This window comes from Hyperoodon ampullatus (genome assembly GCF_949752795.1).
Source record: "Hyperoodon ampullatus genome assembly, chromosome: 5".
NCBI lineage: Eukaryota > Metazoa > Chordata > Mammalia > Artiodactyla > Ziphiidae > Hyperoodon > Hyperoodon ampullatus.
Window position 1 is genome coordinate 18,328,536 of NC_136918.1, and position 27,048 is coordinate 18,355,583.

The window sequence follows — 27,048 nt, forward strand, 5'->3', positions numbered from 1 at the left end:
TGTTTTATTCAGTATGCATGTGTTCAAGTTATCTACATGCTCAGAAGTATATTAAGTATCTATTTTTATATTTAGAAAGAGCCATAATGCTTAAAACTGAGTCTGGTAAATAAGATGGGTGATCATTTTTTGTTGCTTCCTTTCATTCATTTATTTGTTCATTAACATATTTACAAATGATTTTTTGGTGCTACTGTGTGTTAATTACCAGGTCAGGGAAATAAAGATGAGTAGATAATGAGATAATGATGTAACTTTCAGCACTCTACATTAAAATAGGAGAGGTTTGAACACATTTCTCTTGGAGCAAAGATGAGGGAGCAGCTCTTCGTAACAGAGTCAGAAATTAAGTGAATTTGGACAATGAAGGTTGTTACAGAGAGAAGGGAGATGTCAGGGCCTTACAGAAGAAGGGATGGAGGTGTTGAGTCAGGAGAGGGGCCAGTTCAGAGGCCCTTGAGCATAGTAACAGCTGGTCAAAGGGTGAACCCATGCAGGAGAAGCGTACAGATGAAATCTGAGAGCCGTTTAAGAAAGAAATGATAGACTCAATCTGAGGAGTACTACCAGAGACATGCTGCAATCCTGAATTAAATTACTGAAACTGATTTTTGTGTTTCATAAGTTCTCTTGATGCAGTTCTGATAATAAGGTTTATTATTCTGAACAATAGCCACATTTTGAATAAGCACATCACTTTGTAGTATGTAGGTTTGGAAGTAGAGTTCTCTTTTTGACATGTTAAAAAAAAACTTTCAAGCTTTTATAGTCAGTTGGGTGTGTTCGGTATGTATACCTGTAACTACGTTCTATTTCTTAGCAATAATCCAGGTTGAAAAAAAATCATAGCAAATGGCTGTAAGTTCATCAATTAGTAAAACAGTGGATTTGTGTGTATTGAAACTTAGGCTGTTTAATGTTCTGTTTAACAAATGATTACTCATTTTCATTAGGAGTTACAATATTTAAACTGGTTTTTGAGTGCAGCAGAATCGTGATCTCTTTCATTCTCAAGGTTGTGTGCTAAAGCATATTTTAATATATAAAGATTCTCTGGGAACACATTTCATGTAAAAACTGGAACTCAGTTCACAGGTGCATTGTAATATCAGTTCAACCTTAATTTGTCAGGAGCATAAGGAACAATTTTTCTTTTCTTGCCTTTAGTGGGAAAAATCCAAACTTGAAATTATCCAAAACAGTCATGTAGAGTATCGTTCTTTTATTTTTTTTCCAAACACATACTGTGCTAATCAAGCACCCAAAGAGAGCAAATTGTGTTTAATAGGATTGTTGCATGGATTTTAATTTCGTGGGCCAAATCATTACTCTTGAAACCTATTAAGCTTTAGAAGTAAAATGAGTTGTAAGTTCGGCCCCACAATGACAGTGGTAAAAAGAGCTCTACTACATTATGCCCCTTGATTCCACAAATGTATTTTATACTTTGAGCTTGGTGTTGGGTGATATTTGTTCAGAGTCTACAGTTTTATTAAGCTGTGCATGTCATTTTATTCTCAAAGAAACGATAAACAAATTTAGGTCCTTTGTACTTGTGAAGTGTTTTTTGTTTTTACATGAAGATACAATAGACATGTGTTCACTCTTTAAACCAAGAAATACAGTTTTCATGTTGAATGCATATTGGAAACTGCTGTTAGATATTGTCTGTTTTAACGAAGATTATCTCTTTTTCCCTTGCAGATCATGCTAAAGAGGAAAGGACAGTGTGCTTTGTTAGAGTAAAGGACGAGGTCATTAGCCATAGTGTATATACCGTCAAGCAACACACACAAAACCCCTCAGCCACAAGACATCCGCATATTGCATGTTAACCAGAAGACAAGACAACATGGAAATCCACTGCACACTGTTGCCTATACACTTTGTACATTTAATTGATATTTGTGCTGAGGTGATATTCCTGTCTAAAAGAACAACATTGTCTTTCTTTTCTAGCACAGAGTGATGCATTCAAATATGCAGACCTAATTAGTTTCCTATATATTCATGCCATCTTGAAAAGACAGACTATGGTGTAACCATGATTCTATTATGTATTGGTACGTCTGTAGACCAAGATATAATTTTTTAAAAATAAGTTTATTTCTTTCAAGGTTTACAAATAACAAAGGTGCACCTTGTATTTAAAATTGCCATTATAGATGAGAGCGTGCATGCACAGTCATTTTTGTTTAAGAGTAATATTTTTAATGTAGTAGATTTTAAGGTGTGGTGAGGGAGGGATCTGACAGAGATGAATGTGCCAAGCAAAACCACAACTGTGTATCTTTTAAAGCACATCATGGCTTTAAGTACCATGTTGTTAAGGATTCTCATGAAGTGCCATAGACTGTACATCAAATTAGAGTATTATTTCTTCAGTGTTATTGTTTTCGGAGCCACATTTTGTTGCTTATTTGCTAGTACTAATCAGTCAAAGGGCACCATTCTTTTTTTTTTCCTTTTTTTTTTGGAAACCAAAGCTGTCTCAGAAATGGCCGATTTAACTTTACAGTAACAAAATAGACAGCACAATACAAACTCTCTCAATACAGATAAACTCACACATACTGGAGATATATATAATAGATGATATATATATAAAATTATTTTAATGCATTGTAGTGTAATATTTATGCATACTATACTGTATAACATGTTATTCAAAAGGGATATGCCATTTCTGAGACACGATAACAAAAAAAAAAAGTTGGAGGAAATTATTTTGCTTCTATTTATAGCTCTGTCGAAAGTCAGAAGACTCTAAATGCTTTGCAAAAATGGTTTCACATTTGCTTAAATGCTTCATCACAGTCACATTTAAAATAGTGACTCTAAACAAAGAAGAAAGCAGCACTCATCAGATGCATGATAAACCAAAATATGAAAATGGGAAATGTTTAATTAACCTAGTCACTGGGTGGGTTAAGTACATGGGTGAATTTTATATGTGATTTGTTTTGTTTTGTTTTGTTCAGATTTACTGCTTATAGCCTTAGAAAGCCTTTTACAAAATTAAAAAAAAAATAGATGTGCATTCAGTTTTTAAGAATGGATTCATCCAAAGGAATTCCTTTTTTGTGGTTTGGATGTTGCAGCTAGTAAAGGATATTTTTGCTCTGTTCAGCAGTTCTAAAAATTGCTGAAGTAGGGGCCAGGTCACTGGTAGTTCTAGTATGGAATGGGAGAAGTGAAAGTTCAGTTCTAGAACTTTCCATACTTCCAAGTTTACTGCAAGTTTTTATGCTTGAGAGAGATGCTTTCTAATATAAGACTGATGTGTTGATTTTACTGATTGTACTGTACATCTATTAAAGCCTTAGATTATTACATTACGGGTTGGAACCCATACCAATGTAATTTCAATCGTGTTAAGAGAGTAATGGTGACTCCATATGTTATTGTAGTTAGTTACATTATAGAATATTACTTATTTTTCTTGTTAAAATGTAGTTTTTCATTTCCTACATTTATTAGATTTCATTTTCTATTAACAATTGAATACCATTTCAGTTTATAGACTCTTGTTTTATTAGATTTTACCGATGAACTTTTCAAAATACAAAAAAAATTAAAGTAGTTTTTCCTTCATAACATACTCAGTTTTGAATTACATGTAGTGTCATATGAATATTCGTATTATTGTTAACTAAATGATTTATATTTTACTGATTTAATATTAAAGTGTAAGAATGTCAGTCATTGTTAGTTCTTGTCTAGTTTTCATTAAAAGAACAAAGATCTTTTATATGGATATCTTATAAATATATAATCATTGCTAAGTAAGAAGTTAAGTTGTTGCTATCGCAACAATCCTGGCAGACAATTGAGTAATATTTTGATGATTTATTTTGTTTGTAATTAGTTATTATAAGAAGATCTAGATCCTAGATATTAGAATAAAATTTATTTTCTACTGTATCCATTTCAAATGTTAAAGTATTGTTTAATATTTTTGAAATCCCTGAATATCAGGCCTTGTTATAAATAAGCTGCATAATCAATAAATAGAACAAGGGACTTTTTGTTGATAATCCAAATACTCAAAGTTTACGTAATGAGAATTATAGCGTGTGTGCAAACTCTTGAGGGTTGATTATGCTGCAATTTAGCATGTTGGAACGTCTAGAGAGAAGGTTGACTTTTTGCACTTCTGTATATAGTCAAAAGAGAGAAACCTGTATAATAGTAAGATCTTATTTTGAATAAAAACGTCTATAATTACAAGGAGTTTTGTTAAGGCTAATACAATGACAGACTGAGCAAAATTGCTTGCAAAAGTGGCACAGAGTTAGCACTCCATACCCCTTCAAACATGTTGCTTTGCTTTTTGTGGACAGCTTGTAGTTTGCCAGGATTTTTTCAGCTGGAAAGATATGCCATCCTTCCGAGATCTCATGACTGACAAAAACTCCATTGGGCCAAATCTGCCTGAAGATCATTACCAAAACTAGCAGGTACTTCAACCATTAAGGTGAAATCATGGATCAAATATTCCTTACATTTTTCAAAACTACTGCATGTTTAAAACTTCAACAAAACAAAAAAGAGAAAGAACTATACTAAGGACATATACTATTCAAATCAGTTTCTGCCAATTTCAGTGGTTTATTGTTCACAAAAAAAAAGAAAAAAAATCTTCAAAACAAGTATTGACTTTCACAAAATTTCAACCATAAACAGGCAAACCAAACAGCACACAGTAGCTATAGTTGTTATGTGATTGTTTTTTAATTGCTGTAGGATCCTGTTCTTTCAGCAGGTGAAAAAGATAAAACACAGTTCAAATTTCATGGTTTTAATTTTCAACTCAGAAGCACTCAAAAAAGCAAATGTGATAATGGGCACTTGTTTAATGAATTAGTGTATCCAGCCTTCACTCCAGCTGGTTATAGTGTTGCACTTATCAGCAACCCTACGCTTTCATCTGCTGAAAGGACAGATGTGCTTGGTTTTACTATTATGTAATCACAACTTACTTTCTGCTTGTAGTTGCTTAAAATTATGTATTTTGTCTTGGGCTGCGATTTGTTTTATGCTTATTTTATTATTACTGCAGTAGTTGACTTTGCTGTATGGAAAAATAAAGTGAAATTGCCCTAATAAAACTTCTCTTTCTTAAGTATATTTGTGTATCTGAGATTGAAGAGTAAATTATTTTTGTGCGTTTCAAGCATCCATGCATGTCTGTCTTGACGAACATAATGATGTGGAAATCATTATAAGGTGTTAAGTGATGGCAAGTAAGGCACTGACTGTCTTCCCCACTAGCCTCTCAGACCAAGAGGGAGAACCTGAATCACAATGTACTGCCACCCACTGCCCCGTGTTCTCTGAAAAATCTTGTCCTCCTTTTCCTCTGACACTTTAAGTGCTGTTTGATATATTTTAGATGCTGGAGGGGAAAATTCTAAGGGAAAAAAGGAAATTCTCTTATCAATTCTTTCTGTAAACGAAATTTTATTTGCCTGACTGCCCCAGGAGACTGGCACTGGCAATCAGGCAAGCTGAGAGAATATTTCAATAAATGCAATAATGATGACACTTGATTCAGAGGGATAAAAGTTTATGCACACACACAGCTGAACCAAGCCATGACATGACTCTTGAGTATGTGTGTGTGCGTGGGGTGTGTGTGTGTGTGTGTGAGTTTTTTAAATGGTGAATTAAAAATTCTGTTGAAGTGAAGCCTGGTATCCCACATGGCTTTGCATTTTGCAATTTTCTCGGATAGTCAGTGAAAGCCAGAGTTCCAATGTGAAGAAATTTGCTCATTTGATCATTTAGTGCTACTCTGTGTGACTGTGGTACTTGATATTTGGTCAGAGCCTACAAATTCTTTGTAGGTCAATGCTTGTTTTCTAAAACTTACTGCAATAAAAATAACTGCATTATTTATAATTAATACAGTTCTGTTACTGGCTGAGTTCTGTGGAACACTTCTGTTGTTTTCAGTGGACTCAACTATTCAAGGTGCTGCTCCTCAGAGAGTAGCTGCCCTGGGGGAGATTATCTAAAGCAGGGGTTCACAACCTTTCTGAGTAACTTCAGAACATCTGGCTCCTCTCCAATTAGTGATAGTACTTTTGGGTAACTTTTAATTGAAAAAAATACAGTAACAAATAGCAACTGTAACGTTTTTGTTCATCACAACAACATATACATGCATCTGAAAAACAGTAATTTGAGATACTCGTTCTCCAGACAATGCTTATTGTTCAGAAGGAGTTATTACTGCAGGGACCACTAGGGGTCCTCAGCTCACAGGATGGGACCCTGTCTTAGAAGTCTGGTTTCTTATTTCATTACAGACCCTTGACATTCATGGAGTTTACACCTTGGAACGACCCTGAAGATCAGTGACAATCTAAATTTGACCGAGACGCACCTTCATACAGGAAATAGTCACTCAACATGGGAGTGAACCTGCGGGACAGTCAGCAACGGGATTTTGCTTTTTTTTTTTTTTTTTTGCGGTACGCGGGCCTCTCACTGTTGTGGCCTCTCCCATTGCGGAGCACAGGCTCCGGACGCGCAGGCTCAGCGGCCATGGCTCACGGGCCCAGCCGCTCTGCGGCATGTGGGATCATCCCGGACCGGGACACGAACCCGTGTTCCCTGCATCGGCAGGCGGACTCTCAACCACTGCGCCACCAGGGAAGCCCTTTCTACTTGTTTTTACTCCACTCACTGATGAGTCTGAGGCAGTCACTTTACTACTTGAGACAGTCTACTAGATGTTCTGGAGAAAAATTATAATGTTCAAGATTTGGAAACTTTACAGCCTAGAACATAGCCACTTTAATGTTCAAAGTCCGTGTATTAATATGAAGAGATACAACATGTGAAAGTTGGAGAATTAAATGTTAAAGGATTTGTTTTGACTTTTCTTGACCTTTCAAAAACACTGAACCTCACTGAAGTGACTAGAAAGTGGCCTTGTGCCATGGCTGGCCTCAGCCCAGCCTCCAGCATACGGTGCTCACCGTGGTTGGCCCCAGCTATGCAGCACTTGGGGTGGGCGGTAAATCTGAAGCTACCCTCAGATTGTAGCTGTGTGGGGCCACGCCGGGCCACAGCTTCCTCCTCCAGACTTCTTATGAGTTGGACTCTAGGTTCTCAAAGGGCCCTGTGTGTTCTGAACTCCCGAAGAGCAAAATCTAGATGTGTGCTGGGGCCGACTGGGGCCCGGGGCTGGAGAACTCTCCTTCCTCCAAGCCCTGTAGCCAAACTCCCTCAGAGCTGGCACTTGCCCCGGACAGCTGGCATCCTCAGCTGCCCTGTCCTACCCTTTACCTCTCCTCCACCAGGGGGCTGAGGCAACCAAGGGGGTCAGAGCTACTCCTTTTTGTCTTCTCAGGAAGCAGCTCCCTCGGTTCTCTTCCTTTTTTGTTGTATGAGCTTCTTCTTTATTCATGTGATATTTTTGTTTTGCTAATTAAATGTTGGGGAAAAAAATATATTCTGCCCTTGAGTGTACCATTTTAGGAAAAAAGAGCAGTGGCAGATTAGAACACAGATAAAATCTGTTACTATTAGTGACCTATTTAGGTCTTTCAGAAACAATTTACTGAAGCAAGTGTGATCAGTTTCTTTCTCCCTGATTGGGTTTCATAATGACAAGACAATTTCTAACAGGTAAAGAATAAACCTGAAGGTTCGTTCGTGGTGGTGGGGAGCCACCGGGTTGTTATGTGAATTCTAACTGCTGCTGTCAGTCACATGTGCCTCTTGGTGGAGCCTGGGCTGTTGAATCCCTGCCCTTGGAATTTAGCAGAGCCTGGTGGCTGGGTTCAACTGCAGCTTCAGGTGGGCTTGTAGGATTCCACTGCAAAGGGCACCATTTCACTGGAGGGAAATTTTAACTATTGCAACCACTGCGTGTGCTTAGGTCATTAATTCATCTCCTAGGAAATAAAAAAGCATAGAAGTTCTCCATAGAAGAGTTCCACATCTGGATGAGTCCTCAGACCCCCAAGTGCCTCGCTTATTAAATCTGTTCTGACACTAGATATACAGTTGCTATAGGGGAATTAAATAATGAAATATACCCCCAAGCTATAGCTGAAAGGCAATTGCTTGGACCAGGGTAGCTGTGACCGAAATTACCCATGCAGACAGGATCCATTCACAGGAGAACACCGTGTTCACAAGGGGTGTAGAAATCAGTGGTCGTGGTGCCTTTCAAGCTCTGGACATCAGTGAGCAGTCTGCAGAAGAAGTCCATGCTTGAACTTAAATGTAAAGCAATGCCGTGCCAAAGAACCAAAAAGTTAGCCAAGCAGATCTCCAAAATCTATTTAGAACGGCACACAGTACACTAGTCTAGAAGAGAGTATAAGCCTCTTGACTAAAGTCTTATGGTGAGAGTGGCAAAGCTAAGCAGAAAACTAGACCCCTTAAGTCCCATAATATAACAGGATTTTAGGTTTCCGATGAAAGTAGAAGGACATCTGAGGAACTTGACTTTAGGTTTCGGATGAAAGCAGAAAGACATCTGAGGAACTAGAAGCCTGCAGCAGAGGCTGAACAAAAGAAGCCTTTGTAATGGACAACTAGCAAATTAACAGTCGAAATCTGGACACGGTGAATGGGGCTTCAGTAACAGGAAGAACGTCAGCACTTGCCCTGCTGTGCCTTGGCACTGGGCCTCTTCCTTTCACAAATGCAACCAATTCCCAGATGTGGGCTTAGGTGGACTCTGAAGATAAATATAAGTAGTAATATCTGGAAGGTTAAGGAATGAGACAGAGAGAAGGGCACTTTTGACAACCTTGTGCATGTTAGAGGTGGGTACTACCCAGGGCCACCAAACATCACAGATGCTGGTCAAACCACAGGAAAAGACTATAACCTCTTGAAATGATTATTTTTAAGACATACATTGGAAACTCCCTTAAACTCATAAAAATCAAAGCTACTCATTAGAAATGGCATTAAGGCACTGGGGGAGGCACTGCAAGTGGTTAAGTTCAAGGGCTCTGGGGCTTCCCTGGTGGCGCAGTGGTTGAGAGTCCGCCTGCCAACGCAGGGGACACGGGTTCATGCCCCGGTCCGGGAAGATCCCACATGCCGTGAAGCGGCTGGGCCCGTGAGCCATGGCCGCTGAGCCTGCACGTCCGGAGCCTGTGCTCCGCAACAGGAGAGGCCACAACAGTGAGAGGCCCGCGTACCGCAAAAAAAAAAAAAAAAAAATCAAGGGCCCTGCAATCAGTCCACCTGGACCCATGTCTCAATTTTTCAGCTCCTTGACCTTGGCAGAGCTACATCACCTCTCTGGGACTCAAGTTTCTACCTTCGTAAGATAGAAATAGCAACGAGAATATTTACCTTGCAGGGTTGCTGAATGGTTTCCAGACTGAATTACCTGGGGCATCATTAAAAAGTATTGATGCTTGGTCCCTTCCACCAGACATTCTGATTTAATTGCTATGGAGGCAACTACTGGGTTAATGTATATAAAATGCTTAGAACAGTGCCTGGCATACAGCAAGAAATTGATACATGGTAACTATGATTGCTATTTTATCATTATCCATTTTTCAAATGACTCCACGTAATCTTTAATTTTCATCCTAGTTCTTAGGTTACACATCCCTTTCAAAGCAGCCATGGACATACTCTATTTGTGTCATCTCTAATTCTATCTTTCCTGTTCAGAAGTGAAACTCTATCTTCCCGTTATTTACTGCCACAACAGGTCCTGCTCATTGTTGCAAATACAGAGAACATTTCAAAACTAGAATCAAGTGCTTTCTGACTCACTGAACATTTTAAATTCATGAGCCAGCATGATATGACCACAGACCATACTTAACCATATCAATTTGAAAGCAACCCTTTAGACATACCTAAACTTAACTATTTGAATTCCCCCTTTACTTAAATCATGCTCAAGATCAAATCATAGAATGGATGCCTTAATGATCATGAAAACTGTGTCATTAAACAATATATTTAAAGTGTTTTTATTATATTTATCAAAATATTTCTAATTACATTTGAGTGGCACTACTATATTTCTTTATCATATTTCATCATAGGTTTCGTTTAGATGCTTAAATTAGCACTGACTCAGCTCCATAAACACACATAAGAATCTAGCCAGAATTGGGAGATTGGGATTGACATATACACACTAATATATATAAAATGGATAACTAATAAGAACTTGCTGTATAAAAAAATAAATAAAATAAAATTCAAAAACAAACAAACAAAAGAATCTAGCCAGGCACCATGCTGGGCTTGAGATGCAAGGTTGAAAGGCAAGAACCTCACAGGGTAATGACTAAAACAAGATGTATAGGCTACTGCATACACACGGATCTAGTATTTCCTACCTCCCACTCCTGCTCCAAGCCCTTAACTGAACCACAAAATAGATTAGAATAGGTTAAATGAAAACCACCCTCTCTTCTCGAATACAATACTATGACTAATCTATTCATTATCCAACTCATTTTATTCTTAAAAAGTAATCTGAGTATTGAAAAAATATTTACGAGTAAATATGTTCACTGTAGCATTTTTTCATAATATTAAAAACCAAGAGCAGTCTTTGTTTCAGTACTTAGGAAATGACTAAGTAAAGTATTAGGGAGTGTTATATATTTAAAAAGGATTTTTTCAAAAATGATTTGGTCACATAGGAAAGTAACTTTAGTGGTAGAATTATAGGATTATTATTTTTAAATTTTCTGGGTTTTCAAATTTTCTAAGCATTTTAGTAAACATTTATTGCTTTTCATTTAAATTGCTTCATATTTTTTCCTTTACTGCTTACAATAAATTCATTTAAATTGTTTCTTAGAGCAGGCACCCATTTGAGTTGGTTTGCCAAATTCAGAATATTAAAATGTGTTATCTAAAACATGCACTTATCTATTACTGTTAGTTGAAAATTGTATAAAATACCTTGCTGAATCAGTGAAATATGTATGTTATTTTAGGGAAGACTCTTAGTATAATCTTGCATAATCTTTGGTCTTAATTCTCTAAAATTATAACTAGTTTCTGGGTGATTATATCGTTCGCTATTTACATTTTATTTATGGCACAAATTTCTATTTTAAACCAATCAATTTATTTAGGTGGTTTCCTCACCTTCCCTGCCCTCAGAATACTCTAAATCATCAAAATTGTTTCATATATATTTATTATAATTTAGTGGAAAAGACAACTAAGTGTGCGGAACATACCTTAGGAAGATTTGCTAGCAAGGTAAGTATATTAAGCTGGGAGATGAGGGCAAGGTACTCTCCAAGGAGGTGACATTGGAGCAGAGACCTGAATGGAGTAAGGCAGCATCCTCTTACCTTGGAGGCATATCCTTTCCAGCCATCTCTCCTGTTGAATGCTGACTCATCCTTTCCGCTTAATTAAATGCCACTTCCTTTAGAAGCATTCTTCTCTTCCTTCCTGACACCATGAAAGACACATTAATTATTTCTTGCCTTACTTTTTCAGGGCTGATTGCTTTTACCTCCACTTCAGTACTTACTCTTCCTGATATTACAGGAAGACTATCACAACTTGGAATCTGCCCAAAGAAAGGCATTTTCTCACCAGGAGTAGCCAGTCTTACTCATCTGTGTGTGGCACTCAGTGCCTAGCACTAGTTTTGTATTTAGGAGGTGCTGGTTGAAGGTTGTTTACTTGAATTTTAATTAAATGTATCTCCTATCCTCGCTGAAAATGCAGATCAGGAACATTCTACCTAACTCTGCTTTTCAGGCCATGAAAACAATGCAACCACTGAGTATCTAGAAAGATTGATGGCATTTCAATGTCTTCCATTGTTTGAAAAATTGTCTGAAGAAATGAGCTGGTATTTCTCAGCCCACAACCCACTCTAAACTCCTTGAACTGTTCCACTAAAGAGAGTAATTTAGAATGTGTTTAATTAAAGCTTTCCTCCCTCCTTGAATACAAAAATGTGATTACCTAACTCATTACCTATGGAGAGGAGACTGTAGGAAGTAATATTCTGGTAGGGTGGGATAGCTTATGAGCATATTCTGATAAGGGATCTTGGTGAAAGAGAGAACATACATTTATAGTCTTTGTACATCCTTTAAAATATTTCTGAGAGTCTGTTGCCTTGCATGCAGATGCCTTTCCCTATCATCTGCAGAACGGTTTTTATTTATGTGTTTGTTTCTTTTCCCAGGCATCTCAAGCCTGTGTTAATTAGCAACAACAGTGGCACATAGGAGGAACATAAGCCATTTGCTTGTGAACAAGTTATAAGAATTGCAGTGGAAATTGATTTGTACAGAATATACACCTACAGCCTGAATAATTTTTAATGTATTTATCTTGTTTTAATTAGTTGGCTCTTTCTCTTCCTCCCTCTTCCATCTACATTATTTCACAGGGCACTGAACTCCGATCACTATTGTTGTTGCTCTCAGCTCCCAGCAGAACCCTCCTTATGAAAAGGTGTAGTGAACAATTATTTCATCTGATGTGACTTAAAAGGGTCTGGGAAGCAGCTTCATTCCCCTACAATTTTCCCACCTTTTCACTTTTAATTACCAACCCCTGAATAAGAGATAAAATTTTTCATTCCATAGTTAATGATGATGTAAATACTTGAAGAGACTTTGTGGGAAAAATGACTTAAATTCATGTTACTTTATTTCTTTCCTCTCTCTCTCTCTCACATCCTTTCTTCATCTTTTTTCCCCGTTCTTTCTTTTGTAAGAATTTAGAGAATGCTGATCTGTGTCATGTTCTGTGATAGTCACTGCGGACAATACAATTAATCTGAATCGGTCTCCATGCTCCAAGACCCCAAAGAAGAGTTGGCGGGATATCTGTGCCAACAAAACGCTGCAGTTCAAACTGATAATTGATATACTGGAGGACTATGCAGACTGCTATGGGAAAGGAGAGGGCAAGGTCGCTGATGTCTAAGGAGCAATGGTAGAGAAAGAGCCCAGAAGATGAGTCTATGGAACACAAACTTCCCCAATTTTACAGTTTTCCCACTTTCTAAAAAGTGCCCCTCTCTACAAGTTCTATCATGCATGTGAGATACAGAAGAATACTACTATTTGCCTTCTGTAATTTCACAATACCCAAACCTTCAGTTCGTTGAGTCCAAAATGTGATCCCCTACGTTTTGGCCCCAGCAAATGATATTTGTTCCTTTAACTTGAATTGATTGATGTGTTGGCATAAATGTGGATGGATATCTCTTTAAATTCTCTGATTTGCCAATATCAAGTGCATACCCCCCACATGCGTGGGTAAACGTTATATTTTAAAATAGATGTAAGAGAAATTATTTAAATGCTTAACTCTTTGCATTTTTCCAAAACTCTGAAAGGCAGGCTTGATTATGTCTTATTTCAAATATGAATGGGTGAAAGAGTAAACTAGCTCTCCACAAAATTCAAACAACTATTCGGTCATTAGTCTCAGCAATTTCTTTGTTCTTCTTTATTTCTCTAATGTTCTTATCAGCAGAAAATGGATTGGTTTTGATTTAATCTTATTTTCCTTCTCTGGCTCACCCTCTGTTGGAAGTTCCCATAATCCTAAAATGATGAAAACTCTGGGCAGCCGCAGCTTTGCCTGTGTCAATCGCCGAATTACAAATAACGTGTCCTCTAATAATTGCAAAACACTTGCAAAAACGAATCAATTATTTCATACTTTAAGAGTTTCTAAAGATGGTCAAGTAACAAAATACAAGGGTTTAACATTTTCAATTAAAAAACCAAATATTGAGACGAGGGGAAGATGGCGGAAGAGTAAGACGCGGAGATCACCTTCCTCCCCACAGATACACCAGAAATACATCTACACGTGGAACAACTCCTACAAAACACCTACTAACACTGGCAGAAGACCCTCCCAAAAGGCAAGAAACTCCCCACGTACCTGGGTAGGAAAAAGAAAAAAGAAAAAACAGAGACAAAAGAATAGGGACGGGACCTGCACCAGCGGGAGGGAGCCGTGAAGGAGGAAAGGTTTCCACACACTAGGAAGCCCCTTCACTGGTGGAGATGGCGGGTGGCAGGGGGGAAGTTTCGGAGCCACGGAGGAGAGCGCAGCCACAGGGGTGCGGATGGCAAAGCGGAGAGATTCCCGCACAGAGGATCGGTGCCGACCAGCACTCACTAGCCCGAGAGGCTTGTCTGCTCACCCGCCGGGGCGGGCGGGGCTGGGAGCTGAGGCTCGGGCTTCGGTCGGAGCGCAGGGAGAGGACTGGGGCTGGCGGCGTGAACACAGCCTGAAGGGGCTAGTGCACCACGGCTGGCCGGGAAAAAGTCGGGACCTGCCGAAGAGGAAAGAGACTTTTTCTTGCCTCTTTGTTTCCTGGTGCGCGAGGAGACGGGATTCAGAGCGCTGCTTAAAGGAGCTCCAGAGACGGGCACGAGCCGTGGCTAAAAGCGCGGACCCCAGAGACGGGCATGAGATGCTAAGGCTGCTGCTGCAGCCACCAAGAGGCCTGTGTGTGAGCACAGGTCACTCTCCACACCTCCCTTCCGGGAGCCTGGTGCAGCCCACCGCTGCCAGGGTCCCGTGATCCAGAGACAACTTCCCCGGGAAAACACATGGCACGCCTCAGGCTGCTGCAATGTCACGCTGGCCTCTGACGCCACAGGCTCGCCCCGCCTCCGTGCCCCTCCCTCCCCCCAGCGTGAGTGAGCCAGAGCCCCCGAAGCACCTGCTCCTTTAACCCCGTCCTTTCTGAGCGAAGAACAGACGCCCTCAGGCGACCTACACGCAGAGGCGGGGCCAAATCCAAAGCTGAGCCCCGGGAGCTGTGCTAACAAAGAAGAGAAAGGGAAATCTCTCCCAGCAGCCTCAGGAGCAGTGGATTAAATCTCCACAATCAACTTGATGTACCCTGCATCTGCGGAATGCCTGAATAGACAACAAATCATCCCAAATTGAGGAGGTGGACTTTGAAAGCAAGATTCATGAATTTTTTCCCCTTTTCCTCCTTTTGTGAGTGTGTATGTATATGCTTCTGTGTGAGATTTTGTCTGTATAGCTTTGCTTCCACCATTTGTCCTAGGGTTCTATCCGTCCGTTTTTTTTTTCTTAATAATTATTTTTTATTTTAATAACTTTATTATATTTTACTTTATCTTCTTTCTTTCTTTCTTCTTTCCTTCTTTCCTTCCTTCCTTCCTTCCTTTCTTTCTTTCCTTTCTTTCTTTCTTCTACTAATTCTTTCTTTCAACTTTTTCTCCCTTTTATTCTGAGTCGTGTGGATGAAAGGCTCTTGGTGCTGCAGCCAGGAGTCAGTGCTGTGCCTCTGAGGTGGGAGAGCCAACTTCAGGACATGGGTCCACAAGAGACCTCCCAGCTCCACATAATATCAAGCAGCGAAAATCTCCCAGAGATCTCCATCTCAACACCAGCACGCAGCTTCACTCAACGACCAGCAAGCTACAGTGCTGGACACCCTATGCCAAACAACTAGCAAGACAGGAACACAACCCCACCCATTAGCAGAGAGGCTGCCTAAAATCATAAGAAGGCCACAGACGCCCCAAAACACACCACCAGACGTGGACCTGCCCACCAAAAAGACAAGATCCAGCCTCATCCACCAGAACACAGGCACTAGTCCCCTCCACCAGGAAGCCTAAACAACCGACTGAACCAACCTTAGCCACTGGGGACAGACACCAAAAACAACGGGAACTCGAACCTGCAGCCTGTAAGAAGGAGACCCCAAACACAGTAAGATAAGCAAAATGAGAAGACAGAAAAACACATAGCAGATGAAGGAGCAAGGTAAAAACCCACCAGACCTAACAAATGAAGAGGAAATAGGCAGTCTACCTGAAAAAGAATTCAGAATAATGGTACTAAACATGATCCAAAATCTTGGAAAAAGCATAGACAAAATGCAAGAAACATTTAACAAGGACCTAGGAGAACTAAAGATGAAACAAGCAATGACGAACAGCACAATAAATAAAATTAAAAATACTCTAGGGCTTCCCTGGTGGTGCAGTGGTTGAGAGTCCGCCTGCCAATTCAGAGGACATGGGTTTGTGCCCCGGTGAGGGAGGATCCCACATGCCGTGGAGTGGCTGGGCCCATGAGCCATGGCTGCTGAGCCTGCGCATCCGGAGCCTGTGCTCTGCAATGGGAGAAGCCACAGCAGTGAGAGGCCCGTGTACTGCAAAACAAACAAACAATACTCTAAATGGGATCAACAGCAGAATAACTGAGGCAAAAGAATGGATAAGTGACCTGGAAGATAAAATAGTGGAAATAACTATGGCAGAGCAGAATATAAAGAATGAAAAGAACTGAGGACAGTCTCAGAGACCTTTGGGACAACATTAAATGCACCAACATTCGAATTATAGGGGTTCCAGAGGAAGAAGAGAAAGAGAAAGAAAGGGACTGGGAAAATATTTGAAGAAATTATAGTCGAAAACTTCCCTAATATGGGAAAGGAAATAGTTAATCAAGTCCAGGAAGCACAGAGAGTCCCATACAGGAAAAATCCAAGGAGAAATATGTAAAGACACATATTAATCAAATTGTCAAAAATTAAATACAAAGAAAACATATTAAAAGCAGCAAGGGAGGGCCTCCCTGGTGGCGCAGTGGTTGAGAGTCCGCCTGCCGATGCAGGGGATACGGGTTCGTGCCCCGGTCTGGGAGGATCCCATATGCCGCGGAGCGGCTGGGCCCGTGAGCCATGGCTGCTGAGCCTGCGCATCCGGAGCCTGTGCTCCGCAACGGGAGAGGCCACAACAGTGAGAGGCCCGCGTACCACAAAAAAAAAAAAAAAAAAAAAAAAAAAAAAAAAAAAAAAAAAAAGCAGCAAGGGAAAAACAACAAATAACACACAAGGGAATCCCCATAAGGTTAACAGCTGATCTTTCAGCAGAAACTCTGCAAGCCAGAAGGGACTGGCAGGACATATTTAAAGTGATGAAGGAGAAAAACCTGCAACCAAGATTACTCTACCCAGCAAGGATCTCATTCAGATTTGATGGGGAAATTAAAACCTTTACAGACAAGCAAAAGCTAAGAGAATTCAGCACCACCAAACCAGCTTTACAACAAATGCTAAAGGAACTTCTCTAAGCAAGAAACGCAAGAGAAGGAAAAGACCTACAATAATGAACCTAAAACAATTAAGAAAATGGGAATAGGAACATACATACGATAATTACCTTAAATGTAAATGGACTAAATGCTCCCAACAAAAGACACAGATTAGCTGAATGCATACAAAAACAAGACCCATATATATGCTGTCTACAAGAGACCCACTTCAGACCTAGAGATACATACAGACTGAAAGTGAGGGGATGGAAAAAGATACTCCATGCAAATGGAAATCAAAAGAAAGCTGGAGTAGCAATTGTTATATCAGACAAAATAGACTTTAAAATAAAGACTATTAGAAGAAACAAACAAGGACACTACATAATGATCAAGGGATCGATCCCAGAAGAAGATATAACAAACAATTGTAAATATTTATGCACCCAACATAGGAGCACCTCAATACATAAGGCAAATACTAACAGCCATAAAAGTGGAAATCGACAGTAACACATTCATAGTAGGGAACTTTAACACCCCACTTTCACCAATGGACAGGTCATCCAAAATGAAAATAAATAAGGAAACACAAGCTTTAAATGATACATTAAACAAGATGGACTTAATTGATATTTATAGGACATTCCATCCAAAAACAACAGAATACACATTTTTCTCAAGTGCTCATAGAACATTCTCCAGGATCATATCTTGAGTCACAAATCAAGCCTTGGTAAATTTAAGAAAATTGAAATTGTATCAAGTATCTTTTGTGACCACAACCCTATGAGACTAGATATCAATTACAGGAAAAGATCTGTAAAAAATACAAACACATGGAGGCTAAACAATACACTACTTAATAACGAAGTTATCACTGAAGAAATCAAGAGGAAATCAAAAAATACGTAGAAACAAATGATAATGGAGACACGACGACCCAAAGCCTATGAGATGCAGCAAAAGCAGTTCTAAGAGCGAAGTTTATAGCAATACAATCCTACTTAAGAACAGGAAACATCTCGAATAAACAACCTAACCTTGCACCTAAAGCTATTACAGAAAGAAGAACAAAAAAATCCCAAAGTTAGCAGAAGGAAAGAAATCATAAAGATCAGATCAGAAATAAATGAAAAAGAAATGAAGGAAATGATAGCAAAGATCAATAAAACTAAAAGCTGGTTCTTTGAGAAGATAAACAAAATTGAAAAACCATTAGCCAGACTCATCAAGAAAAAAAGGGAGAAGACTCAAATCAATAGAATTAGAAATGAAAATGGAGAAGTAACAACTGATACTGGAGAAATACAAAAGATCATGAGAGATTACTACAAGAAACTCTATGCCAATAAAATGGACAACCTGCAAGAAATGGACAAATACGTAGAAATGCACAACCTACCAAGACTGAATCAGGAAGAAATAGAAAATATGAACAGACCAATCACAAGCACTGAAATTCAAACTGTGATTAAAAATCCTCCAACAAACAAAAGCCCAGGACCAGATGGCTTCACAGACGAATTCTATCAAACATTTAGAGAAGAGCTAACACCTATGCTTCTCAAACTCTTCCAAAATATAGCAGAGGGAGGAACACTCCCAAACTCATTCTATGAGGCCACCATCACCTTGATACCAAAACCAGACAAGGATGTCACAAAGAAAGAAAACTACAGGCCAATATCGCTGATGAAGATAGATGCAAAAATCCTCAACCAAATACTAGCAAACAGAATCCAACAGCACATTAAAAGGATCATACACCATGATCAAGTGGGGTTTATTCCAGGAATGCAAGGATTCTTCAATATACGCAAATCAATCAACGTGATACACCATATTAACAAACTGAAGGAGAAAAACCATATGATCATCTCCATAGATGCAGAGAAAGCTTTTGACAAAATTCAACACCCATTTATGATAAAAACCCTGCAGAAAGTAGGCAGAGAGGGAACTTTCCTCAACATAATAAAGGCCATATATGACAAACCCACAGCCAACATCGTCCTCAATGGTGAAAAACTGAAAGCATTTCTACTAAGATCAGGAAGAAGACAAGGTTGCCCACTCTCACCACTCTTATTCAACATAGTTTTGGAAGTTTTACCCACAGCAATCAGAGAAGAAAAGGAAATAAAAGGAATCCAAATTGGAAAAGAAGAAGTAACGCTGTCACTGCAGACGACATGATACTCTACATAGAGAATCCTAAAGATGCTACCACCAAACTACTAGAGCTAATCAATGAATTTGGTAAAGTAGCAGGATACAAAATTAATGCACAGAAATCTATGGCATTCCTATACATTAATGATGAAAAATCTGAAAGTGAAATCAAGAAAACACTCCCATTTACCACTGCAACAAAAAGAATAAAATATCTAGGAATAAACCAACCTAAGGAGACAAAAGACCTGTATGCAGAAAATTATAAGACACTGATGAAAGAAATTAAAGATGATACAAATAGATGGAGAGATATACCATGTTCTTGGATTGGAAGAATCAATATTGTGAAAATGACTCTACTACCCAAAGCAATCTACAGATTCAGTGCAATCCCTATCAAACTACCACTGGCATTTTTCACAGAAGTAGAACAAAAAATTTCACAATTTGTATGGAAACACAAGAGACCCCGAATAGCCAAAGCCATCTTAACAACGAAAAACGGAGCTGGAGGAATCAGGCTCCCTGACTTCAGACTATACTACAAAGCTACAGTAATCCAGACAGTATGGTACTGGCACAAAAACAGAAAGATAGATCAATGGAACAGGATAGAAAGCCCAGAGATAAACCCACGCACATATGGTCACCTTATCTTTGATAAAGGAGGCATGAATGTACAGTGGAGAAAGGACAGCCTCTTCAATAAGTGGTGCTGGGAAAACTGGACAGGGACATGTAAAAGTATGAGATTAGATCACTCCCTAATACCATACACAAAAATAAGCTCAAAATGGATTAAAGACCTAAATGTAAGGCCAGACACTATCAAACTCTTAGAGGAAAGCATAGGCAGAACACTCTATGACATAAATCACAGCAAGATCCTTTTGGACCACCTCCTAGAGAAATGGAAATAAAAACAAAGATAAACAAATGGGACCTAATGAAACTTCAAAGCTTTTGCACAGCAAAGGAAACCATAAACAAGACCAAAAGACAACCCTCAGAATGGGAGAAAATATTTGCCAATGAAGCAACTGACAAAGGTTTAATCTCCAAAATTTATAAGCAGCTCATGCAGCTCAATAACAAAAAAACAAACAACCCAATCCAAAAATGGGCAGAAGACCTAGACATTTCTCCCAAGAAGATATACAGACTGCCAACAAACACATGAAAGAATGCTCAACATCATTAATCATTAGAGAAATGCAAATCAAAACTACAATGAGATATCATCTCACACCAGTCAGAATGGCCATCATCAAAAAATCTAGAAACAATAAATGTTGGAGAAGGTGTGGAGAAAAGGGAACACTCTTGCACTGCTGGTGGGAATGTGAACTGGTACAGCCACTATGGAGAACAGTATGGAGGTTCCTTAAAAAACTACAAATAGAACTACCATATGACCCAGCAATCCCACTACTGGGCATATACCCTGAGAAAACCATAATTCAAAAAGACTCATGTACCAAATTGTTCATTGCAGCTCTATTTACAATAGCCCAGAGATGGAAACAACCTAAGTGTCCATCATCGGATGAATGGATAAAGAAGATGTGGCACATATATACAATGGAATATTACTCAGCCATAAAAAGAAATGAAATTGAGCTATTTGTAATGAGGTGGATAGACCTAGAATCTGTCATACAGAGTGAAGTAAGTCAGAAAGAGAAAAACAAATACTGTATGCTAACACATATATATGGAATTTAAGGGAAAAAAATGTCATGAAGAACCTAGGGGTAAAACAGGAATAAAGACACAGACCTACTAGAGAATGGACTTGAGGATATGGGGAGTGGGAAGGGTAAGCTGTGATGAAGCGAGAGAGAGGCACGGACATATATACACTACTAAACATAAGGCAGATAGCTAGTGGGAAGCAGCCGCATAGCACAGGGAGATCTGATCGGTGTTTTGTGACCGCATGGAGGGGTGGGATAGGGAGGGTGGGAGGGAGGGAGACGCTAGAGGGAAGAGATATGGGAACATATGTATATGTATAACTGATTCACTTTGTCATAAAGCAGAAACTAACACACCAGTGTAAAGCAATTATACTCCAACAAAGATGTAAAAAAAAAAAAAAAAAAACCCAAATATTTACCCGATGATTCCTCTAGGCTAAGCATGTGCTAGCACTTAGCACATGGAGCCAAACGAGTGAGGCACTATTCCCGCCCTGATGGAGGACCGTTTAGATGGGGAGAAAGGTACAAAAGCAGTAACATAAGACCTAGGAACATTTAGGGAATAGGGCGATTGGTGGCATCAGGCACAAAATCTATCTTGGGGTGTTCTGGGAAGTTCTCTAGGGGAGGTGCCAAGAGATGAGCCATTGCATGTAGTCAAAGAGGCCGGAAAAACATCCCAGGCAGAAAAGGCCACTTTAGCTAAGGCACAGAGGAGATGAGGACAAGGCATGAGTCGAAAGGCTTCAACAAACCTTAAGTCATTATCACATGAAATGTGAGCAGAGACAATGGGAAAGCTGGAGAGAGAGACCAGAATGGGGTCATAGAAACCTCAGTAAAGTGTTTCTACTTTCAGAGTGCACTTATGGACAGATGGAGCATTCTGGTTGCCACTGGCAGAAGATTTGGGAAGGCAAAACTAGAAACAGGAAAACCAGCTATTGGTGATGAGACATCATGATGGTTAGAATTAAGATAATGAATTTTTAGGGCCTTCTAGAGAACAGATGCCCAGGTGGATGGGGTCAGGGTGGGAATTGTGTCTGGAGGGTTGAGGGTCGCTTCCCTCCAAGCGGGACGTGAGGTTCCGCTCTGCTTCACCTTCCTCCTATAGGGTCTCAGTCCCTTCTGTGCTCTGGACCAGGGGATCCCCAAACTTTACTGCCTCCAAACTGGAGGAGGGGGCCAGGTGAGAGAGAGCAGTGGATAGGGAGCCTGGGAGAGTCAGGGAGCATGGGGTGGGGTCCACAGTGCAAGGAAGCGGTGGCAGGTGGCGGCCACCTGGGCAGTCAGTTCCTGGCAGCGATGACTGCAGAGAGAGCCATGCCCCCAAGGGCAACAGCATTCTCCCCAAAAAGCCTCTTCCATGGGATGGACCAGGCCCCCTTGGCAGGATACTTGATACTCAGCTGTGTGGGGTTGCCCAGCATTTCTGGGTATAGGGTGGTCTCTGTGCTCTGCTGGTTGGCATGCTTCCTCACTAGCTTTGAGAGCTTGGTGTGGATGGTCTTGTTGGAAGATTCCAACTTCAGGGCTGCCCTCAGGAAGGGGATGGCCTCGCTGTACTCACCTTGCTGGGCTTGCAGAGGAGTGCCTTGATGTCGCCTGGCAGGTGCTGGAGCAGGAACCTGCAGATGCACAGGACTGCATAGTGGTCCAACTTCGGCTGCATGGCTGCCAGGTTGTTCAGACACTTCCAGAAATTTCTAAGAAAAAAGATTGACAACCCATTAGGAAAATGAGTAATGGACTTATGTAGGTAATTTATTTAAAAAAGGATATTGAATGCAAGTTAAAAACAAAATGAGATACCACTACAAACCCTCCCCAATGGCTAAAATGAGAAAGTCTGACTATATCAGGTGTTGGCAAGGACGTGAAGTAAATGAAACACTCATATACTGCTGGGTAGACTACAAATCGGTACAACCATTTTAATAAAAGATTTGGTGTTACGTGTGGAAATTGAAGACCCATATACCCTATGACCCAGCAAATCGACTCTTAGGTTTATATCTAACAGAAATGCCTGTAAATGCATCACAAGACATAGGAATTCTTTTAGAAGCATCAGAATCAGAAACAGCCTCAAATCAGAAATGACCCAAATATCCACCAACAATAGATTGGATGAGCAATTGGTGATATATTAGTAAAATGGAATAACATTGAGCAGTAAAGATAAACAGATCACAGCTACATGCAACAACATGGATAAAACTCACAGAATGTTGACTGAATGAAGCCAACATAAAAGCCAACGTGCACTCTGATCCCATTTACACAAAATTAAAATCCCAGCAACACTGTAGTGTTAAGAGATGTATATTTAGGAGTTAAAATGTAAAGAAAAGCAAGGGTGTGGGTTGTAACTGAGAAGGGGCAGCTAGGTTTTTTTTTTTTTTTTTTTTTTTTGGTGGTACGCAGGCCTCTCACTATTGAGGCCTCTCCCGTTGCGGAGCACAGGCTCCAGATGCGCAGGCTCAGCGGCCATGGCTCACGGGCCCAGCCGCTCCGCGGCATGTGGGATCTTCCCGGACCGGGGCATGAACCCGTGTCCCCTGCATCGGCAGGCGGACTCTCAACCATTGCGCCACCAGGGAAGCCCCGGTAGCTAGGATTTTTGTAAACGTGTTGGTCATGTTTTATTTCCTGAGCTGAGTGATAGTTACATGAGTGCTCATTTTATTATAAGGCATTAAGCTATACCCTTGTGTTTTATACGCTTTTTCTGTATATTCATCACATTTTACAATAGAGAAAAAGGCTGAAAAGCAAAAAAGGGACAGAATAAGTAGCTTACTTCCCCAGAAAGGAACTTATGAGGTAAATTTAGAAGAAAACACGAACATCTTTTAACATGGAAGATTCATGCTAGGAAGCTAGGATTTAATTTTTATAGGTAACCAATTTTAAACATACAAGTTTTTGGATTTTTTTCCTGAAAAATAAAACAAAATAATTTTTTTGAGTTGCAGAATTTTTTCTCTTACCAAAATGTTTTAATAAATAGGAAAAATAAGTGTAGAAAGAAATACTTCACATATGATTAACTTTAAATTTATAAATAAATAAATGGAGGAAAGTATATTCTTCTTCAGTTTGACTATTTCCCAAATACCTAATTAGTATCACAAGTGAGACAGCAGAAAGAAAACTTAAGAGAACAGGTAGAATGATATAAACCATAGCAACAAACTATTCACCAAAACTATGTTCTCCATATCCATGAAAACTGAGGCCTCAAAATGATTTAGTATTTTCTCTGATCCAGAGAGCATGAACCATGCTATTTATGAAAAGTAAGGTAGAAATTAATTGCAAAGATATGCATCTTATTTTTCTTTTAAAAAATATTAAATACATTTTGGAGGCCAAGCTAAGGATATGTATATAAGAATTAGTAATCCAGAGTCATAAATCTATGGCTATGTTACTCCAAAAATTTGTTTGTCAAGATTATAGTCTCAGTAAAAGAAATACCCCAGGTTGTTGAAGCTCACATTTTCTTGATAAATTAGCTTCTTGTTTGGGTTCTGAGGTATTTTTTAGGTAGTTTCTTATAAGTTTGTGTTTCTGTGCACTTTTTTTTTCTTTCTTTTTAACCAACTGCAGGAAATGTGGGCAGAGTGCATTTCCAGCAGATGTCAGTGTTGGTGTTTGATGTGATCTAGGAAGTCCTCCAAACCTGGGGCCTGACCTTGAAGATGAAGAGAGTACTGTGCAGCTCCTCAGTTCTTGTGAAGAGCCGAAAGGTATTCTGGAGAATTCTGCTCTTTTGTGGGATATTTTGTGGGAAGTATGTTGCTGTAGGTTAGGAAATAGATATTGAATTCAACAGTATTCTTCCATCTCTTTGAGATTTAACCTGTTTTAGTTATACATAAATTATATGTATTTATTCTTTTCCTTGCTCCAAAAAGTATATTCACTATCTATTCTTCTCTCTGAATTCCTTACCAGAAGGATGATTTTTTTTTTTGGCTTCAAGAATTTCAATGTGTTTATATTAGAAAAATCTATCTAGCACTTACCAGGTACCAAAGAAATAGAACAGCCTAGCTGCCTTAAAAAAGTCTTGTAATTATGGGGTTAAGTTCTATCACAAGGTTTGAACAAGCTACTAAGCACAGAGGACAGGGCAACAGATACTATCTGGAGGAAGTCAGGGAGGCTTCACTGAGGAAGGAATTTGGAGCCTTGAAGGATGAGCATGAGCCTTCAAGGGAAAGGTTTTCGGAGACTAAGTAACATGCAAAATGTTAATGAATGTTGGTCATGCATATGATTTCAATACTAGTGATTTTAGAGCACAGTCTTGATTCTTTGAGGACTATGTGAAGTATATTCAAGTAGTTAAGAATAGTTTGGGGCTAGAGGCCATTTAATAAGTGAAAAAGAACACAAACTTAAAAGTTTAGAGTCTACCTAGATTCAAATCCTTGCTTTTCAATTATTAGATTATAATTTAGGGAAAAATGTTAATATTCTTTTGAATCAGTTTTGTCATCTGAAAATGAGTTAATGACACCAACACTTCACTGAATTGTCAAGAAGATTTAGTGAAATAAATATAAAGTACATAGTACAGTATGTGGCACATAGTAAGTGCTCAAAATGTTAGCTATGATTAGTAGCTCTTTTATCTCATTAGGAATTGGAGGAAATATACAAGAAAGTTGACACTGAGTAGAGGCACTCAGACTTTCACTGGGAAAATAAGTGAACCAATCTTTTTTTGTTTGTTTGTTTACCAATAGGTCACCAGTGTTTGATATTTGTGCAGATTAACTTTGTCCTTTAGTATAGAGACCATATCAAAACAGGCATTTCAAGCCGTTGTCTGTTCTGCACGTCTTACTGTGTGGTTTTGGATCTTATTTACATGTTATCAATGAGGGAGCAACTCAGGTTCAAGAGCACACCAAGAGAAAGGCAGACAAAGAGCAGAATGTGAGGAATCTCTCCAATGCAACAGTAGTGCTCATGCAGGGAAAATCAGGGTTATTGAGGAGTTCGTCAATATGAGCCTGTAAGGCAACACCCCCCTTGAAAAGGGTGATCACCCAGCAGTCTGTTTTCCCTCTTACCTTGTGAAGAAGACTGACTCCTTTCCTAAGTCAGAACAACTAAGAATGAAGTGTGGTTGAAGGAGAGAATAGGAATCAGACCCTTAGCTCCCAAGTTGATTGACTCGGGGGCCTTCCTCACTGTGAGGAAGGTAAATGATGGGCTTATTAAAGTTGGGTTGACTCTGTGATTCATGTTTATATTTATTTCATTATGACTCAGAAAATAAAAGTAAGTGAAAGGGGAAAAACAAGACTTAGAGAAGAAAATCAAATTCCAACCATAAGGATGAACAGAATTCCAGTGAATAAGCAAGTATACCTTACACTGATTTTTTCCAGGCAACCAAGGTGAAAAGATTGACTGAGTTGAATTACTCACATGAAAAGAGAAATGCGTATAGACAACCCGATTCTAAAGTTTATTTGGAGAGGCAAAAGACCGAGAACAGCCAACACAATATTGAAGAAGAACATAATGGAAGGACTAATACTACTCGACTTCAAGACTTACTATAAAGCTACAGTAAAAGAATAGACCTGTGGAACAGAATAGAACCCAGAAACAGACCCACATAAATATAGTCACCTGATCTTTGACAAAGAAGCAAAGGCAATACAATGGAGCAAAGATAGCCTCTTCAACAAGTGCTGCTGAAACAACTGGACATCAATATGCAAGAAGAAAAAGAAAGAAAAAAGAATCTAGTCACAGACCTCACAACTTTCACAAAAATTAACTTAAAATGAATCATAGACTTAACTATAAAATGCAAAACTATAAACCTCCTAGAAGACAACATAGAAGAAAACCTAGATGACCCAGGGTATGGTGATGCCTTTTTAGATATAACATCAAAGACACAATACATGAAAGAAATAATTGATAAGCTGGACTTCTCTAAAATTAAAAACTTCTGCTTAATGAAAGGCAATGCCAAGAAATAGAAAAGACAGGTCACAGACTGGAAGAAAATATTTGCAAAAGACACATCTGATAAAGGACTGCTATTCAAACTATACAAAGAATGCTTAAAACTCAACAATGACAA